The sequence below is a fragment of the Castor canadensis genome, chromosome 1, assembly GCF_047511655.1.
Source record: "Castor canadensis chromosome 1, mCasCan1.hap1v2, whole genome shotgun sequence".
NCBI lineage: Eukaryota > Metazoa > Chordata > Mammalia > Rodentia > Castoridae > Castor > Castor canadensis.
The window spans coordinates 152,395,752-152,414,949 of record NC_133386.1 but is presented as its reverse complement, the minus strand read 5'-3'; the positions used below and the strand labels follow the sequence as shown (position 1 = coordinate 152,414,949).

The following is a 19,198-nucleotide window of genomic DNA, read 5'->3' as shown; positions in this document are numbered from 1 at the left end:
TTTCTAAGTTAGACATCCTCTGGCAGTTCATTATAGTAATGGAAAATGGACAAATATGCTCCCCCCTGAACTTGGCTCTGCCTTACACTATGTGCAGAAATGTGTCACATGTTACTCATGCTACTCAATACACCAGGAATTCATTTCTCCCTCCTCTCTGCCTAATCACATACCATTCATCTGTCACGTGTCACCTCCTCCTCGGAGGCTCACCGACTAGAACCATCAGAAGTGATGGACTACTAGAATGTGGTTTACTTTTACCTTCCACTTGGCATTGGGTACTCCTGGTGTTTCCTACAACTCTACTTAATAACTTGTACTAGGCTTTGACTTAGGTGTTTACATTGAGTATTTGTGACCTAATTCTGAGCTTTCTGAGGGGCCTGACGTACCTGTGGCCTTCCTAGAACTTGGGACAGTGCCTTTCACAGGAGGCACTGAAGGTGTGTTGATCTGATGCATTTTCAACTTTACCATAACTCAACTCTTCTTTACCCAACACATGGTTTGAATGTCTGCCATATGTCTGTGGTCTGGCAAGAATTCACAGCACCAGTCAGAGTGCTGGGCAAGCTATAAGCAGCAACTGGTCTGAGTCAGGAAACCCTTCCCACTGCATAAAGGCCACGACGTCTGTTTTGCCTTGGCCAAGTTCAGCAGTTTGGCTGATGGCAGCCATGCCCTCAAAAGGAGCCACTGGAGCTAAATTTAAAATCCCTTCACAATGCTGGGAGTTAGCAGGATGGTGGGATGTCTACCAAGGACAGTTTTCTTTATGGAAAGGACACTTGCTTCTGGCCCTGTGAATTTTACTTTGCTCATGTTTCCTCTTTTTGATGTCTACACCCTCATCTGACCTCACCCTCATGCCACATGAGCTCATCAGAGACATGTCCCCACCATCTAGGACCCACAGAGTTCTGGAGGAATATGAGACCACAGGTAAGCCACAAAATCTGGGCATAAAGTTCAATTTCCTAGCCTTTTTTGCAGAAAATACTTCTAGAGACAAGAAAGGAAGGGGAGAGGGAGGAGAAAGGAGAGAGGAGAAAGATTGCTAAGAGCTCTGGCTTTCTTAGTGAAAATGTGGAAGAAATTAATGAGACCTCATTTTAATGTGGAGTATAATGCAAGTCACTAATTTTTTTTAAAATGGTAAACCACTAAAACTTGTGATGGGGGACGTGGGAATGATTCTGCAGCTTCTGGTCCATGTAAAACAAGGAACAGTACTGGAAATCTTTTTTTTTTTCTTGAAGAAATAAATTAAAACCAAATGAATCTTAAAAGTATCTAAAGTTATAATTAACAGCATGTACACTTATAGGCTACATGTCTCAGAGAGACGATGGAGTTGATCATGTATCCAGAGGAAATGCTTAAAACTTTCATGAAACAGGGACAAGAGAAGTCTCAGTGGAGACAGAGGGAAAGAGAAGCAGGGAAACCCTCAATGTCCTCATCTTTACAAGGGAACAAGAGTAAAATCAGATGGTCACCACCTCTGTGGGGCAGCCCACAGATCTCCTGGAAGCTGGACTCTTATAAGTATGGTGGTCCAAGTATCAAAATGTGTCCATGGTCTATGCCCTGGTCAGTTCTCTGATGCATGCTTACAGATGGCTATGTGTTTGCCCTCATAGTGAGACACACGTTTCTCTAGTTTTCTGGATGGCTCCATATCAAGGATGCTTCTGATACAAAGATACATTTCAAAAAAGTGAACTGGCAGAATCATCATCCTAAGAGGACATTTGGTAACGATCTTTCAGTAATGAGACTTTACACTACATTAAACGCACCTTTGTCCCAAAGTACCACTAGGCATAATAGGGGTGGGAGACTAAAATAGCTAGTCTTAAAAGTGAGATTTTCCTCTGTTTGAGCTGCCCTAGATATACCCAGGAGTTCCTCAGGGTTAGAGGTCTAAGGTAACAGACTGGCTCAGTTTGCAATCTTATTTTTTTTTTTCCTTCTAATCTGCAATTCTTTTTTTTTATTGTTTTATTATTTATATGTGCATACAAGGCTTGGGTCATTTCTCCCCCCTGCCCCCACCCCCTCCCTTACCACCCACTCCACCCCCTCCCTCTTCCCCCCACCCCCTCAATACCCGGCAGAAACTATTTTGCCCTTATTTCTAATTTTGTTGTAGAGAGAGTATAAGCAATAATAGGAAGGAACAAGGGTTTTTGCTGGTTGAGATAAGGATAGCTATACAGGGAGCTGACCCACATTAATTTCCTGTGCATGTGTGTTACCTTCTAGGTTAATTCTTTTTGATCTAACCTTTTCTCTAGTTCTTGGTCCCCTTCTCCTATTGGCCTCAGTTGCTTTTAAGGTATCTGCTTTAGTTTCTCTGCGTTAAGGGCAACAAATGCTAGCTAGTTTTTTAGGTGTCTTACCTATCCTCACCCCTCCCTTGTGTGCTCTCGCTTTTATCATGTGCTCAAAGTCCAATCCCCTTGTTGTGTTTGCCCTTGATCTAATGTCCACATATGAGGGAGAACATACGATTTTTGGTCTTTTGGCCAGGCTAACCTCACTCAGAATGATGTTCTCCAGTTCCATCCATTTACCAGTGAATGATAACATTTCGTTCTTCTTCATGGCTGCATAAAATTCCCTTGTGTATAGGTACCACATTTTCTTAATCCATTCGTCAGTAGTGGGGCATCTTGGCTGTTTCCATAACTTGGCTATTGTGAATAGTGCTGCAATAAACATGGGTGTGCAGGTGCCTCTGGAGTAACCTGTGTCACAGTCTTTTGGGTATATCCCCAAGAGTGGTATTGCTGGATCAAATGGTAGATCAATGTTTACCTTTTTAAGTAGCCTCCAAATTTTTTTCCAGAGCGGTTGTACTAGTTTACATTCCCACCAACAGTGTAAGAGGGTTCCTTTTTCCCCGCATCCTCGCCAACACTTGTTGTTGGTGGTGTTGCTAATGATGGCTATTCTAACAGGGTGAGGTGGAATCTTATTGTGGTTTTAATTTGCATTTCCTTTATTGCTAGAGATGGTGAGCATTTTTTCATGTGTTTTTTGGCCATTTGAATTTCTTCTTTTGAGAAAGTTCTGTTTAGTTCACTTGCCCATTTCTTTATTGGTTCATTAGTTTTCGGAGAATTTAGTTTTTTAAGTACCCTATATATTCTGGTTATCAGTCCTTTGTCTGATGTGTAGCTGGCAAATATTTTCTCCCACTCTGTGGGTGTTCTCTTCAGTTTAGAGACCATTTCTTTTGATGAACAGAAGCTTTTTAGTTTTATGAGGTCCCATTTATCTATGCTATCTCTTAGTTGCTGTGCTCCTGGGGTTTCATTGAGAAAGTTCTTACCTATACCTACTAACTCCAGAGTATTTCCTACTCTTTCCTGTATCAACTTTAGAGTTTGGGGTCTGATATTAAGATCCTTGATCCATATTGAGTTAATATTGGTATAGGGTGATATACATGGATCTAGTTTCAGTTTTTTGCAGACTGCTAACCAGTTTTCCCAGCAGTTTTTGTTGAAGAGGCTACTAGTTCTCCATTGTATATTTTTAGCTCCTTTGTCAAAGACAAGTTGGTTATAGTTGTGTGGCTTCATATCTGGGTCCTCTATTCTGTTCCACTGGTTCATGTCTGTTTTTGTGCCAGTACCAGGCTGTTTTTATTGTTACTGCTTTGTAATATAGTTTGAAGTCGGGTATCGTGATACCTCCTGCATTGTTCTTTTGACTGAGTATTGCCTTGGCTATTTGTGGCCTCTTTTGTTTCCATATAAATTTCAGGGTAGATTTTTCAATCTCTTTAATGAATGTCATTGGAATTTTGATGGGAATTTACAATCTTATTATAATGGATTACTAATAGAGAAAGTTGCTAAATCCTGGCCTTTGGTATGTCTGGTGGCCTCTTGAGGAAGTGTAAACCAGTGCTATCACTCAGAAGCTGTTGTGATTTATGCAACATGCCTTGCTGAAACCAATTAGCTGCAACTGATTAAACAAGGGATCAATACATGAACCAAAGCCATTCATAGATGGGTTGGATATGAGGGACACTGGCCACTTCTGGTTGCCTCCCTGCTAACTCTGCCCAGAAAGAGTTCCACATATTACATAGTGCAAACTAGCCAGCTCCAATTCTGACTTTCTGGGGAAAATGTCAGACAAATTAAGAGAACGTGGGTCACTTACCCAAGCCTAGATCTAGTGTAAGGGACAATTGTCCAGAGAACTTTTTTCCTGGAGCCTGTGCAATTTCCCATTGTGACCACTATAACTGTGGCTGATGAGGTGATGCAACTTTGGTAGTCCAGGTATCTGTGCAGTGAGCTTCTGGCACTGAAGGTCAAGTATGCATGAGACATGCCATGTCAGCCAGCAGTGAGCAAACGATTCCTTCCATTTGGACCTAGTTGGGATCTTCTTGTTGTTATTGTTAGGCCTCATCAGCACAAAAATGAAGTTGTTTTGATTTGCTACTGTCTGCTCTTGATCAGAAGGCTGTTATTAGAAAAATCACATTAATTACCAACAGCTGAAGGGGTGGCTGGGCTATTTTGGAACTGCAGCTGCAAGTCTCTTTGCAATCTGACTGTTGACTAAATTTTAACAATTCGTGGAATAAATAGTATCGGAGTGTATTTAATTATATTAAATTTGTTTGCCTCTGTTTGCATTACTGTTTAGGACTGGTAATTAATCTACTTTAAATCATCCAGTACCACTGGCACACTTGAGAGCATAACCTTGGCTATCCTATTCCTCTGGATTATTGAAAGTGATAGATTGCTTAGCTTAATGCTAATTTTACTAACTTTATTCATGAAAATATTGAAATAGTTGATTGATTAAGCTAAAAATCTTCTTTTATAACCATACAGGGTAACAGAATTAGACGGATAAAAGACAGAAAGATAGTAGATACATACATAAAGACTGGGGTTTGGATCTTCTAAATTCTGATCCCAACTAGCTTGTTAACTATTTTTTTAAATCCATGAAATCAGCATGGTAAGGACACAGTATATTGAAAAGACCTTTGAAGTCAGGCCGATCAAGTTTGACCTTGGATATACCTCTTTAAGGTATAGTAAGTAAATTACTCCCTGAACCTTGGTTTTCTGCCCTACAAATTGGGGTCACTACTTTATGGGAGTTCTTATGAACACTAATGAGCTAATCTGGTATGGAAACTGTCTGAAACAAGACAGATGCCTGAAAAATGTCACCTTCCATTCTTCCTTCTACTTCAGTCCTTGTGTTGCTATTTAAGTTCTCATATGCTTGTACACATTCTATCCAACCAGAGTGTTAACTAAACCACTATAAGGGAGGGACTCTCTCCTGCTCACCTCTGTGCTTACCCACAGTGCCCTGCACAGTATCTGGGGCCCAGCAGGGGTGTATACAATTTGTCAGTGTTAGCTCACTGACTTGGCTTTATCACCAGCCAGTTTAACAAAAATGACCAGCTACCAAGTGCTTGCTATGCCCCAGGCACTCTGTGGCATTTTATGGGCTCTCAGCCTTGGCTGATCATTAACATCATTTAGGAGATCTTTTTATTGATGCCCTGATTCCATCCCAGGCTGACCGGACAAGGATTTCCAGAGGTGGTGGTGGTGATGAGGCAAAGGAAGGGGGGATGGGAGGTTTAAAGCGTCTTCAGACTGGGCATAGTGACACACACCTATAATGCCAGCTACTCCAGAAGCAGGGATTTGGAGGATCAAGTTTCAAAGCCTGTCCAGATTAAAAAACAAACAAACAAACAAAAAAAACAACCTGAGACCCTGTCTGAAAAATAACCTAAAGTGAAAGGGTTGGGGGCAGACTCAAGTGGTGGAGCACCTGCCTAGCAAGCAGGAGGCCCTGAGTTCAAATCCCAGTATAAATAAACAAACAACTAAATGCTGCTCCAGTGACACTCATAAGCAGTCAGGGCTGAGAACCACTGACATAGATTTCCTTGTTTAATTCTCCCACCTGTGAGGGGGCTACTATCATCATCTCCTTTTGCTAAGGCAAATCCAACTGTGAGGGAGATGAGAAGATCATGGTTCAAGGCCACCCCAGGCAAAAAAACAGGCCAGGTATGTTGGTACACACTTATAATCCCAGCTGTGAAGGAGGCAGAGGTAGAAGGATCTCAGTCTTAGGTTAGCCCTGGGTAAAAATCAAGAGACTCTAGAGGAAAGATAACTAAAGCAAACAGAGCTGGAGGTGTGGCTCAAGTGGTGGAGTGCCTGACTAGCAAGCATAGGTCCTGAAGTTCAAACCCCAGCACCACCAGAAAAAAATGAAAAAGCTGAGGTGGAGAAAGACCAAGGTTATCCAGCCGTGAAAGATTAGGAACTCCACAATCCAAACCCTTCCCACTGGGCTGTCCTGCCTCCCATGTGACAAACAAATCCCAGGTGAAAGCTACTAGGCAAAGGTGATATGTAAGTGTCCCCAGCAGATTCTGGCCATTATAAAAGAAAATGCACAAAACTATAGCAAATCTCTTCAATTTTAAAAGTGGAAAGCAACTTTTTGTCTTGACTTTTATACTCTGGGTCATTTTGATCCAGTTCAAATCCCATTATCTCTTAGAGCTTTATTTCCCACAGTGGTTATAAGGTCAACCTTGACAGAATCCCTGAGAGGTGGAGTGGAAGGCTCCCTGCAAATCCAAACTACTGAAAAAATACCAAGGGGCCCTTTCCCTGCCCTGAAAACAGGCTCAGACTAGGTAGAGCCAGAACTCCAACCTTGACCTGTCTGATCCCAGAACCCACCTGCAAGGTGCAAACTTGGGGCAACGCTGGTAAACATGAGTTGGTGGAGAATCCATTGTGGTTGCCAGAGAGGTGGAAGGGAGACTTCTGACTGTGGAGGAACAATGGCAGCGTTTGGCTCTTCTGTGAAAAGCACAGCCAGTGCTGGGGGCAGTTTGTGTGGACATCCCTGCTCCACCCCCAGTACATTCTCCCCCAGGCAGGAACTCAATGTCACTCCCTAGTGTTTTTTGTTCCAGGGGCTGAAGTTACAATGGAAAAAGCAGACAGCTTCCAAAGAGTTTAGCCCTTCACGGTTCCAGGTGAGTATTCACATGCCAGTCCCTCTGCCTTATTCTCTCCCCCTCACTCAGCTTAAGCTTGGCACACATACATTTGACAGTATTTGTCAAATGACTACTTGAGTCTTATGGGGTAGTGAGGAGGTACAGTATAATGAAAACTTTGTTGCCATTCCTTCCTGTTGGAGATCAAGTGTCTCCTTTGGGGACAACACATATAAGAGTCTTTTATAGACTTTACACCTTGGACTTTGCCTTGTTCAGTTTCCATCCTGAAATTCTGCCCTTGACCCAGATTTGTGCCCAATTTCTTCTCTTGCAACAGCCTGTCACTGAGGGCCCTTGGGACCTGATCCTTCTTTGACGTAACCATTTGACATTCTTCTCTCCTTCCCTGTGAGCTGCTTTGGCTCTGCAGGCAGCCTGAGTAAAACCCTCAGCTGGTCCAGTCCAGGCTCCATATTTTCCTGGACCTGTGGTAGGTCCTGCATGCCTGATGACAGGGAGGGCATGGAAGGCAGCACATGGGAGAACAGGGGAGGTGACTTGCAAGTCAGATGTACCAACAGAGGGCAGTTGACAAGCATCACCCACTCTACCCTGGGAGTTACAGCACTATCATGGTCTGAGAGCCCCTTTATAAAAGACAAACGACCCTCTCAAGCATGTGGCAGGTCAAAAGCATGGGCTGAGAGTTATGGGTTCAAATCCCAGCTCTGCTAGTTAGGAGTTACATGACATTGAGCATGTTGTGCCTCAGTTTCCTCCTCTATAACCTGATCTTCACTGTAGAATTATTGGCACACATTTTAGTCATTATTATGACTGCTATTAAATTATTAGATCACTATTCAAGGTTGGCCATGGTGGTGCACATCTGCAATCCCAACTACTTTGGAGGCAGAGATAGGAGGACTGCAGTTCAAGACCAGCCTAGCTGTAGTGGTGTGTGCCTGTCATCCCAGCTACGGAGGAGACACAGGTAGGAGGATGGTAGTCTGAGGCCAGCCTGGGCAAAAAGGAATGAAACCCTATCTTAAAAATAAAGTAAAAAGGGCTGTGAGCGTGGCTCAAATGGTAGAGGACCTGCCTAGCAAGCACAAACCCCAGTGCCTTCCACCCCTCTTCTCCCCCAAAAAAAGTTAGATCAACATCACAGAAGGGGTATTTTGGCAGAGGAAAGAATAGAGAGAGAGAGAGAGAGAGAGAGAGAGAGAGAGAGAGAGAGAGAGAGAGAGAGAAGGAAAAGAAAAGAAGGAGGGAAGGAAAGGGAGAGGAGGGGAATGGAAGGGAAGGGGAAGGAACGGAAGAGAAGGAGAGAGAAGGGGAGGGAAGGGGAGGGAAGGGAAGGGGAAGGAACGGAAGAGAAGGGGAGAGAAGGGGAGGGAAGGGGAGGGAAGGGAAGGGGAAGGAACGGAAGAGAAGGGGAGAGAAGGGGAGAGAAGGGGAGGGGAAGGGGAGGGGAAGGGGAGGGGAAGGGGAGGGAAGGGAATTCATTGAGTGCCTGTTCCTGGCCAAGTGTCTTCAAGACCCCATTCCCCCCAACCCTATGACTTCCGTGCAGGTTCCCAACGTTCCTAGCTTCCTCACATTACATTTCCCCTCCACCCATTGCCTTTTTGCCACTGCTCTTTGCCACTCAGAAATTGTGCCCCCTGGGCCTTCTTTACCACCCCCAACTAGGTCAGGTGCCTGCCTAGTCTTTTCCCCAGCATGCTGTGCATTCCTGGAAGCCGGGGCTACACTGCTTAGCTCTGCATCCTCAGTCTGTCGCATGGTGCCTGGCATGAGACAGAGGAGCTGGTTGCTGCACTACAGGGAGAAACCAATGAACGAATGGACTCAGCCCAGTCTATCAGGCCTGGCCAGTCCTTCCTCCCTCCCCCACCAAACCCCATGCCCTCTCATCCAGATTTCAAACAAATCTTCTGGGAGGAAAAACCCAGAAAGAAAACAGAAAAAGAAGGAAAGGAAGATGTAGCTCTTCTCTTTTCCTTTCTGCTCCACCATCCCCTGATTCTGAGGTGAGCATTTAATTTGAAATCGATTTAGTCACAAAGAAAACTTATGAGAACAATACAAAGTAATTTCCCCAGAAGGCATTTGGAAGTAAGTGGTTGACATGGTGCCCAATCACCTCAACTTCCTTCTTGCTTATTTCCAAAAACAAGGATGATGTCCTACATAAGCACAATATACTAGCAGATTTAGGAAGTTAACACTGATGCTGTGAATCCTCAAACCCTATTCAAATTTCAACAATTAGTCCTTTAAAGCCAAAAGACCTAAGTAGCATAACAGTGTTGCAATTCAGATTTTATATCACTGTAGTTTCCTTTAACGTACAACAGTTTCTTAGCCTTTCCTTGATTTTCACAACTGTGAAACTTTTAAAGTGACATGTTGCTTATTCTGTGAAACGTCCGAGCTCATCGGATGTTCCCTCATTCTAAGGTTCAGCCTGGGCATCTCCAGCAGGATTTTACAGAAGAGATGCTGTGTTCTTGTCATGGCACCATATCAGGTGACACATGATTTTGGTTTAGAGTTGTCCCAGTACAGGTATTTGCCAGACTTTTTCACTCTAAACTTCCCATTTTCCTCTTAGTAGTTACAAAGTATTTTGAGGGCAGATGCTCTGAGACTGTAAATATCTTCTCCATATTAAACTTCCCAGTTAGTCATTCATTTTTTATTTCACTGGCATATGTACTTAGATTGGATGACCTATGTTTTTCCATTTTATTTCATAGGTTGTAAATACTTTATTACTCTTACAACTCCATAAGAACTTAGAATCCATGAATATTTTTGCTTGGTCTTCCTTCTATCTTGATGTTATATTTTAATGTTTATTTTCCCTGGTCTTGATTTTTTTTTTTTAATTTAGGATGACTATTTTGTTTGGTTTTTCATCTTGCTACATCATGTTCTTTATGGGAACTGGCAAGCAAAAGGAATGGAGACTGAAATGGAACAAGTTTTTGAAGTTCCAAAACCACGTTTAAAATTTTCAGTTCTTTGTTCTAAGCGCCTAAAACAAAAATTCACTTGTGGGGTGGGAGGGTGGTTGGTGAACTACTGCTTTGTCCTCACATCTACATGAGATTTCTGTTTTATTGCCAATGTAAAGGAACCATAATAATACAGCAATAATAATAATATGGCCGAGTATAGGGCTTATTCTATGCCAGCCAATATTCTGAGCACTTGCCATACACTAGCTCAGCTGACCCTCACAGCCACTCTACATGGCATCTAATGTTACTACCCCCACTTGAAGGGGAGGCTCTGAGGCATGGGAATTTCAAGCGACTTGCCTGAGTATCCAACATGGTAGAATAGAGGTAGTCAGCATTTGCCTGCTCCTCCACAAAGAAGAATGGAAGTAACAGGAGTACAGCCCCATTTTGAGGTAAGTGGCCAAGGAAGAACAGTGGAAATCAGCAAGAGAGAGACTGGAATCTTGGAAGATTCAGAGAACAGGACGTCAGCATAAGTAGAGAAACAAAATACTCCAAGAGTGGGGCTCCATGGCCCAGGGAGGGGGAGGCTCCCCTTGACAAGCAACCCTAGCTACTAGATGGAAATCTTAGCCATCTGAAGGTTTTACAGGCTTGCAGCCCACTTAGGTAAGTGACCTGAAATCTGCACAGTTGCCTGACTTTGAACTCATATCTTCTCCCAGTTAACCCCCAGAGTGCTATAGTCAGTGAATTTGAGCTATTCTAGGGGTCAGAAAGCCCTACATAGTCCCACATCTGGGACGCCACAGACATTTCACTACACTGGCTTAAGGGGAAGCTGCCTTGTGAACTCAACTTGGTCCAGCAGAGTAACTGTGATCTCAACCTTCTGTGTGCCCTGCACTGTAGGGATGAGTACTGAAACATGAAGGGACATGGAGGGCACTGGCCTACAGAAACAGATCAGGGCACTTGCCCTCTGAGACCGAGGCCATCGGGAGCTGTGTATGGACTCCTACCATTGCCAGAATTGAAGGTGGGCACCCATGTGATTTCTGCCACCTTCCTCCTGTGCCATACTCAGGTACCTGTTACTGACAGGGAAAGATGGAGAAAACACCATGGTCCCCCCACCCTGGTTGTCTAGCCCTCAGGGGCTTGTTGAGGGGATGTTGAGCAACAGGGGGTTCTGACTGATGCCCCTTTCCTGGGCATGGAGGAACTGGGGGGAAGAAACACCCCAGCTCTAGCTATTGCCTCACCGCTAGGCGTGTGAGGCCAAAGAGAGCCAAGAGGAACTTTACCTGGCATGAGCTGCAGTACTGCTCCCACCACAGTTCCATTGTCACCCCACCCACTTTGAGCACCCACTGCTCTCAGGACTGGCTGTAAATGCTACAGAGGGGGTGATGCACTTCTGCCACTGCCTTTCCTTGTGCAGCCTCTGGGCCCACACAACTGACTGGCTAGAGGACAAGTGCTTCTGGTCCCTCACACAACTGCTGGGGCTGCCAGTGCCAGAGGTTCTGGCTAGGAACTGGGCCAGTGTCAACAAGCCTGAGGAAATGTCCATTATCCATAGGGAGCACCACTCCCATTGTAAGAGTACCAAGCAGTTAGCAGCCCACACCCATACTGTGCGTTCCCCACATGCCTGGACCACTAGAGTAACCCCACTCTTGCTTGGCCTGCAGAGACATCAGGTCTCCAATACCAACGTGGTCATGGTATACACTGAACCCAAAGTTATTAATCACAGCCAAAGAAGAGATAGGGAGTCTACACTATGGTGCCCACGGGACAATAAAGCCAACATGGCATAGCAATCTAACATCCCAAGACACATCTTCAGGGAAAGCCACTTATAAAGAAGGCCATGTTATGTGGGCAAATCTCAGTATAGGAGGATAAGAAATACGAAAAAATAAAGCAATATGATGCCTCCAAAATAATATAATAATTCTTAGGTCAGGCACAGTGGCTCACAGCTACTCAGGAGGTAGAGATCAGGAAGATCGTGATTCAAAGGCAACCTCAGGCAAAAATTTAGCAAGACCTCATCTCAACAAAAATGCTGGGCATGATGGTGTAGACCTGTCATCTAGCTACATGGGAGGTGTAAGTAGGAGGATCACTGTCCAGGCCAGCCTGGGTCAAAAAAACACAAGAACCTACCTGAAAAATAACTAAAGAAAGCAAAGAAGTGTTGGGGGCATGGCTCACGTGGTAGAATCCCTGCCTACCAAGTATAAGACCCCAGGTTCAAACCCCAATCCCTCCCCAAGAGATATAATTCTCTAGCAAGAGATCCCAAAGAAATTGAAATTAATTATTCAATAAAAAATATATAATTATTTATATATTTAAAATTATTTAAATATAAAATTATTTATTAATTCTAATAAATTCTAATTCTAATAAATATTAATAAATATAAATTTTAATTCTAATAAACATTAGAATTAAAAGAATGATTATGAAAAACTCAATAAAATCCAAGAGAATACGGATAAACAGTTAAATGAAATTAAAGGACAACACAAGGTATGTATGAGAAATCCACCAAAGAGAGATGATTTGGAAAAAAGAAAGAAATGGAAACCTTGGAAATGAAGAGTTCCATGAGTCAAATAAAAAGCACAGTTGAAAGCCTCAGCAACAGACTGGATATAGTGAAAAAAGAAACATCAAAACTTGGAGACTGGTCTTTTGAAATCTCCCAGTCAGACAAAAGAAAAACTCGAAAAGAATATTCAGGACTTCCAAGACACCATGACATGAGCTCTAGCTAAGGAAGATGTGGGTATGAAGTCAAGTGTAAACTTGGAGGAAAGGCAGAGAAACCAGTCACCCTGGGAAAGATCTGGGAGTCTAAACCCAGGTTACATAGCTGAGGTGGCCAGAAACAGCCAATAGTCTGGGGACTATGTTATATTTCCCCTAAAGTTTTGTGAAGTCAATCTAGCAGAACCCTTGTCTTTCTATAGTTAAGAATGAATTAGTTCCAACTATTAATCTGCAAATAATACCTTCTCCTTAAAAGGACAAAGGGCCACCCTTTTTGGAGTCAGACCCTACATCTTTGGTTCTTTTTAAGAGTACCCACGGATGCCTCTAACACTAGTAGGGTGAGGTTGTGGCTCATTCCTCCACCAAATGTTGATACTGGAGCTGAGATCCAGGACATCTGCCAACTTTTTTTCTTTGGGTGGAATCTTTTTGAGTGCAGCCCATACCAAGCTATTGACTGGTAAAGAAAGCAAGGTGAGTCTTCCCTCTCAATATACATAGAAACAAGTAGAATCATATGTAGTTATTGGGTATAATATCCCCAGTACAGAACCACTGTCAAAAAGGTACTGCAGACCATTGATGGGACATAGATAGATGGTGAAAAGTTAAAGCCAAGTGAGAGGACTGAAAACCAAACACATAAAAGCAGGGGCAAAGAAAGCAGATCCAGGAAGTACATTTACCCAGCAACACAGCTGGTGCAAAGGAAGAGTTCTCCAAGCAACGTGGAGTGGAACACCAGGGCCGATCAAATACACACTGACTCATCAGATTTCTACATGGAGCCACAGATGTGTTTAATTTTATGCACTGAGACAAATTTGCACACTAGGAGCATGCACAAAGCCAGCTGCCTGGCCACACGACAGAGCAGGTATGAAGAGAGGGAATTTGGCTGCTGTTCTGAGAGCTCTGTCTACTTTTGCTAGTTTCCTGATTCTGGGCCACAAGACTCAGCCCTGCACATTCATCTGGGGTTGTGGCCCCGTCCCCGGTCCTTCACCACTCCCCAGTTTTCCCTGCACACTCTGGGTAGCTGGGAATGTTGCTCACAGTCTGGGTGTAATTACCACAAAACAGCCAGAAATCTTGACTTTGGACAATATAGGAGATGATAGCTAACTGGTCCTGAACCCAAAAGTGCAATTAGAGCAATTCTTCTGTCATTGTTAATCATTCCGATTTATGTTTTGAAAGGAAACCAAATGATAAATATAATGATTATTTCTGTTTCTGCTTCTCTCTGTCTGTCTCCTAAAAACTGGCAATAGCACTAAAGTCAAATTAAACATCTGTTTGAAAAATAAGCCGAGTGCCGATGACAGCTGTCTTGGACTTACAAACGCACCACAGCTGTCAAATTCTAAATTAACAATGATTTTCATTTATGAACAGCATAGAACTAAGACATAAAGGAGCTTTTTCTCTTCTGTTTTCCTGGCTTCCAGGGACTGTTAAATTGAACTGTTAGGGAAATGCCCAAGGAAAAGTGGAGCTGAAATCAGCCCACAGTAACTAATCATGGAGGGAGTGGAGACGTTCATATATAATTTCATTGCTTCATTGGCTTCACTGGCTTGGGATTTATTCTCTGTGGGCAGTAGGCTCACATGGAGGCAAGTGATTCAGGGACAGGTCGTTGACTGGTAGTTGAGAATGAAGAGTGATGGAACTGGTGACCACTGATGGACGGATGTCATTTTCCACCACACTAAGACAAGCACCAAAAATTTCTTCTCTTTTGATATCATTTGCATCTCCATTGGGCTTCAGCTCTTGCTTTTTCCAGAGGAAGTACCAAATCCTAGGCATATGATTATTACTCTGGGGTCACATAGGGTGTAAAAGACCCATCATAAAATTTTGGTGACAGGATAAAATATGCCAAGCTGTTTCACACCCACTTTGTGACCATGAAAGACAGTACAGTCCTGTGCTGCTATGCAGTTAATGAGAGACCATACATGAGATGGTGGCCCATTGATTTTATCACCCAGTAATGTCACAGCTGTCTCAGTTTGTTTAAGTACACATGTTCATACAGTGACAAAATCCCATAACTACTCAGTTCTCAGAACACATCCCAATTGTCAAGGGATGCACGACTATAGGGATGGAGCCATTTCTTTGTCCTTTTCTATTCTGTCTCAGTCACTTCTGTCCTTCTTAGGGATGATGTGTAGGGAAACATGCCCTGGTTTTAAAAAAAAAAACTGACTGTAGTTATAACACCATCTGCTACTTTTCCACTGCTCCCATTTTTATCCTTCTCGTGTCAAAGATGTTTACAGGAATAAATCAATTGTAGCATGTCGATACAATGGAGCATCATTCAGCTACATAAAGGAATACAGATGACTCTCCAGGGGTTCCACATCCACAGATTCAGTCAAAAAACACTTTTAAAAAATTGCATCTGCACTCAACACATACAGACTTTTTTCCCTTGTCATTATTCCCCAAACCATACAGTATAACGACAATGTATAGGGAATTTTTTACATTAGACATTATGAGTAATCTCTCAATTATGTAAAGGGTATGGGAGGATGCATGTTAAGTTAAATGCAAATACTACACCATTTTATTTAAAGGGTCTGAGTATTCTTACATTTTAGTATCTGTGAGGGGCCCTGGAACCAATCTCTCACGAATACTGAAAGCCAACAGTAGTGATAACTACTACAACAGGGATGAACCCCCAAAATATGCTAAGGGAAAAAAAGGCGAAACAGAAAATGTCATTTATTGAAAGATTCCATTTACATCAACTATTGGGAAAAGGCAAATCCATAGAGACAGAATACAGACTGGCACTCACCACAGGTGGAGGGGAGAGGGAGAGCAGGGAGAAACTGCTCAGTGAGGAACTGGAGTGATGGAACTGTTTTGGGACCAGAATTTGGTTAATTTTATATCACGTAAATTTAACCACAATTTTAAAAAGTGTTCCACAGGGTCAGAATATGCTGGTTTGATCCCACCCTGACTAGGGCAGAGAAAATGTTGGCCACCCTGTTCCAACCATGCAAGAGGACTGGATTCAGTCCTGCAGTGGGCCATGTGCTCGTGGATGGCCCTCAAGTTGCAACCACCCTCAGTCAGCATGGTGCTGTCAGCACTGTCCCCAGGTCATAGCTTACATTTGTTGTTGCACCTGGAGCTGTGGAGCGCCCACCCCTTGAGGGCCAATACTTCCTGCCAGTTTCCTCCCCTGAGAGCTGCATCTGGGATCTCAGCTGCTGAATGAAACTTTGCTGTCACGGGACTACCTCCATGGAACCATGCCACAATTGGCCTTTTGGGAGCCCCTCATATCTGGATTCTACCTGTTAAATGGGAGGTCCTGGGGTTCCCAGGCTTCCTGAGCTAAGCATGTCACTGATCTTTCCAACTGCTCTTCTGAGAACTAGCCACATCGACTAGATTTGGGTTTCCTAACCTCTTATTTATTTTTTTTCTTTTGGTTTTTTAAGATGAGGTCTCACTATGTTGCCTAGGTTGGCTTCAAATTTGCAATCTTGCTGCCTTAGCCTCTTAAATCCTGGGATTATAGGCATGTACCACCATGCCCGGCTTCCCTAACCCCTTTTCTATTGACTCCTTGCTGCCTCTTTGGTTAGTGTTGCTGAGGTCCTAGTCTTCCTCAAGTGAAGTCCCCATAACGTATGACAAAGGAGCCTATGGTTTTGCTTTATCGGCTAAGGCCAGAACCATTAGAAGGGCAAGTTTCACCCCAGGCCAGCAGATGCTCCTAACCCTGCCATTTTCCTTTAATTTACATACACAGTCATAGCATGTGGGTTTTCTACATTATTTTCCTCTTAGATAAAAAGAGTTGGGAAGCCCTACAAAACTACAAAGTATTATGAGTGCTAGCTATTTCCTCTTTAATATTCATCCTCTTCCCACTAGCGAGCCTTTCTCTTGCCAGGTTCCTGGGCTTGTTTTCCTTGTTCTAAATGGTAATTAGGTTGCTCACTTAGAAAGCAACATTACCCCCATGGGCAGTCCTCGACCCCCTGGTTTACAGGAGGGACTCTGTCCTGCTCCTACAGACCAACTGAGCAGAAGGTGACAAAGCAAGAGGAGGGGAGCCACTCTCAGGCAGTGTCACTTCGTGGAGACAAGTTAACTACAGGAGTCAGGTGGAAGTGGTTTAAGTCCCAGTTCCATTACATAACTGCTTTCTTACCCTGAGTATAAACTCTCTAAACCTCAGTTTTCTCATCAACACAGTGGGAATAATATAGTGAAGAGTTTACAGGGCTTAAGACAAGGCGTGCATCTAGCCTACTGCCTGGTGACCAGTGTAAGCTACTTATGCTATCATTTGATAAATATATTGGGCACTGCTGAACCGTTAGGGTAGAGGCTGGGGTATATTTCAGTGGCAGAGTACTTGCCTACTATGTGCAAGGCACTCAGTTCAATACCCAGAACCACACACACACAAATAATTGTTTATGTTGATGTAACAAAATGCCATAAACTGGATAGCTAAGAAACAACAGACATTGATTTCTTACAGTTCTGTAGGCTAGAATGTCCAGGTTCAAGGCACTGGCAGATTCAATGTGTACTAAGGGCCTATTTTCCTGGTTTATAAATGGCTGCCTTCTTATAACCTCACACAGTGGAGGGCAAAGAGAGGGAGCAAGCTTTCTTATCTCCTCTTATGAGGGCACCAATCCCTTTCATGAGGGCCCCACCCTTCTGATCTAATCACCTCCCAAAAGGCTCATCTCCTAATACTACCACATCAGGGATTAGGTTTCAATATGTGAATTTGGGGGTGGGGGAAGCATAAACATTCAGATCCTAGGTGACACCTCTGTGCACCTCTTCAGGTCCTGTCAACCCAACTCTGACTCTAACTCCTATTCCAGTGACCAGCTCTGCCCCATTGGAAGTGGATGATGCATACCCTGCCTGCCTGGTACTCCTCCTGCTCCTTTCCCAAGGTGTCTCTGATGTTGTAGCAGGTGTTCAGATTCTGCTAAACACTCACATGTGTGTGACCCAGATGAATTAATGCTTGTGGAGCCATACCCATGATCGATGGAGGATGGGGAACAAAAAATAGTGTCCCCCGCACACTGGGCATATCCTGACACACACATCACAGAGCTTCCCCAAAGGCCCCAATGTGATCAGGCACCAGTTGTCTGCAGTGATGGCCAAGTTCATAACACTTAACCAAATTGCCACCTCCCACCCCTTACACCTGCTGCCTGACTCTGCTCCTCCAATTAACTCCATATTTATAAGCAGGGATGTTCAAGAACCTAGGCCAAGAATCAACAATTGCTGAGTTCCTAGTACTGGAATATGCATTAGAGCTGGGACCAGTACACTTTTTCTACAAAGGGCCAGCTAAGAAATATTTTAGGCTTTGCAGGCCATATGGTGTCTGTTGCAACTTTTCCATTCTGCTGCTGTATTGTGAAAGCAGCTCTAAGCAATCTGTAAATGAAGGAATATGGCTGTGATCCAACAGAACTTTATTTATGAAGTACCAGTGGGCTGGCTTTGGCCCATGGACTGCGGTTTGCCTGTCCCTGCAATGAGGGCCACAAAGGTCCCTGACTTCATGAAGCACACAGTCCTGTGTGGGCAGGAGGAGTTCCTAGAAATGAGGGTGTAAAGGCAGTTGGAGCAGAGTTAAGGGTGTAGGTCAGTGGGAGAGCACTTGCTAGTATGTTTGAGTCCTAGATTTGATCCTTACACCTGGGAAAAAAGTGGTTGGAGCAAGTCACAGGAGCCTCAAATACTACGCTAAGGAAGTCTGATTTTATTCTTTGGCCAAGGGGAACACTGATGAGTTCTCAGATCTTGTAGCGGCTGCAGGCGAGAATAAGTTATTTGTTCCTTTTTAACATTTCTGAGAAACCCAGTCCTACCAGAGGGCTGCTTCCCCTTGCTCTCCAGCACCCCAAGTGTTGCTTCCATTACTGTGCCAGCCCTAGGCTGCACCAGCAGGGCCCAAACCCCTCATCTGATGTGCTTGAGGCCAGATGTGTTTTAGAATTCAGAATATTTTTGGATTTCAGAAAGAAAATACAGTGCACATTAGATATCCACATATATATGTATATATATATATTATTTATATATATATATGTACATATATATATATTTACACATTATATATGTATATAAACACTATCAGGGTCTAGGGTAGCATCTCATAACCAAACATTAATATTTACACTGAAGACTTAATCCTAGCTACTCAGGGGGCAGAGATCAGGAGGATCATGGTTCCAAGTCAGCCTGGGGAAATAGCTCTCAAGACCATATTTTGAAAATACCCAACTCAAAAAAGGGCTAGTGAAGTGGTTCAAGTGGTAGAGTGCCTGCCTAACAAGCATAAGGCCTT

The 19,198-nt window shown here is 43.5% G+C and overlaps 1 protein-coding gene and 1 long non-coding RNA gene across 3 annotated transcripts in view; one reads left to right on the top strand and one right to left on the bottom strand.

Annotated features, from left to right (window-relative positions):
* Positions 1–19,198, bottom strand: part of Spon1 (spondin 1) — a 282,898-nt gene that overhangs the window by 176,907 nt on the left and 86,793 nt on the right. The window lies entirely within an intron of this gene.
* The window catches only part of LOC141410940 (uncharacterized), an 82,207-nt gene continuing 63,635 nt past the window's right edge, over positions 627–19,198 (top strand). The window contains exons 1-2 of the long non-coding RNA XR_012435747.1: positions 627–945; positions 7,016–7,078. This is a non-coding gene — a long non-coding RNA (uncharacterized lncRNA). The remainder of the gene's footprint in view (positions 946–7,015; positions 7,079–19,198) is intronic.